This window comes from Microtus ochrogaster, linkage group LG4 (assembly GCF_000317375.1).
Source record: "Microtus ochrogaster isolate Prairie Vole_2 linkage group LG4, MicOch1.0, whole genome shotgun sequence".
NCBI lineage: Eukaryota > Metazoa > Chordata > Mammalia > Rodentia > Cricetidae > Microtus > Microtus ochrogaster.
The window spans coordinates 21,077,498-21,079,429 of NC_022030.1; the positions used below are offsets into that span (position 1 = coordinate 21,077,498).

Genomic DNA, 1,932 nt, shown 5'->3' on the forward strand with positions numbered 1-1,932 from the left:
AAGAAGAAAAGAGGAGCAGGGAGAGTCACGCTGCCTCTCCAGCCTGTCCATGTGCTGCACCCTAGGCTGCCCTCAGCTCAGCCTCCCCAGGATCCCGGTGATGACAGCAACACAGAGAGCAACCATCCAGGCTGCTGCGGAAGCCCTTCCCAACTTTAATAAATATCGCAGGGCTCACAACAGGCACTAAGAAACCCCAAGAGCACGCACATGGGAGAACGTCATAAATCACGTCACATCCACACACGGAGCACAGAAGTGTAATCCCAGGGCCCCACGTGCACTGACATGTCCTATTTGTATAACCAATGTTTACCGAACCACTACTCTGTGAGGCCGTGACGCCGGATGGCACAAACACAACAGACCGCTGCCTTCGGACGGAGGCCTTCACTCGCCACAGCTTGTCACATCACTCTTCTGTCCCAGATGTGGCTCTGTCCCATTTATAGCAAAGGCCTAAGTTATCACCATGAGTCACAGGTGCGCCAGAACTGGCTTCCCTCAGTCTCTTCACCCACGTCATCAGCCACACAGGCTTCCTCTCTCGTCCCCAGACACAGGCCTAGCCAGCGTGGGAACACACACTTACAATCCCAGCACTTGAGAGGCAAGGCAGGATGATGAGAAGTCTAAGGTCCTCTTTGGATACATAGCAAATTTGAGGTTAGCGTCAGCTATGTGAGACTGTGTCTCAAAAAGTCAAAACACAGTCGGTCCCACCTCAGGGCCTTGGCACATGCTGTCTGCCTAGATTGTTCTTTGCAGATATGCCCACTCTGCCTTCCCCCTCTGCTTCATTTAAGTTTGGCTCAGTGTTGACAGGATGCAGATAAGAGAAGACTGCCTTGAAAACCTGATGAACTGAGCGTGATTCCCCAAACCCACATGAACATGGAAGGAGAGAATAGGTTCCATAAAGTGGTCCTCTGCCCTCCTCAGGTGCACCATGGTACTTGTGTGCACTCACATAAAATGAAATAATAAAACGTGAAAATAAACCCATGCATGGTGGTGTGTGCCTTTAATCCTACCATAGAGGCAGGAGGGAATCTCTGGAAGTCTTAGGCCAGCTACAGCCACAGGGCAAGACCCTGCCTGAAAACAAACAAATAAACCAATATATAATGACGTGTTTTTTTCCACCGCAGCTCAACTGTCAATCACCAGGGAGACTTAAATCCTGAAATAGTGCCTGGCATGCAACGGATGTTCAGTGAGTATCAATTACACAAATCAACACAGCCCTCTTTGATAGGCCTTGCTCACCACCATCCAGAGTGTCCATCAAAACAATTGTTCAGTTCAATCCTGGGGATTTAATGATATGACTATTACAAGAAAATATGAATTTCTGTATGGTCTTTGGTGTTGTTTGAGTTGGGTTTCTCTGCGTAGCCCTGGCTGTCACCAGATTCGCTCTGAAGACCAGCATGGCCTCAAATTCAGGGATGCATCTGCTTCTGCCTCCCAAGTGGTGGGATTAAAGGCATGTGTGCCACCACATCCAACTTTTTCTATATTTTAAAGATTTATGTATTCATTTTTATTAGTGTATGTGTGTGCCTATGTAAGTTTATATGAACCATGTGTGTGTAATTCTCAAGGAGGCCAGAAGAGGGCACCAGGTCCCCTGGAACTGGAGATATAGATGTTATCCTTGTAAGTGACTGTGTGGGGTGCCAAGAACTGAACCCAGGTCCTCTGGAAGAAGAGCCAGTGCTCTTAACTGCTGAGCAATCTCTCCAGCCCCAAACTGTCCAGATTTGAAGTGGGTCAAAAATCATGATAATGTTGGAAGCTGGAAGATTATGTTACCTCTGTTGCATCTGTCTACATCTGAAATTTCCACCATAAAACAATCTTAATCAGAATAGGAAAATTAAATAGTCCCAAATTATTGATATCTCTCCTCTCCTCCTCCTCCTCCTC

General features: G+C 47.3%; 1 protein-coding gene across 1 annotated transcript in view; it reads right to left on the reverse strand.

Annotated features, from left to right (window-relative positions):
- The window catches only part of Tgfb1 (transforming growth factor beta 1), an 18,935-nt gene that overhangs the window by 1,173 nt on the left and 15,830 nt on the right, over positions 1-1,932 (reverse strand). The window lies entirely within an intron of this gene.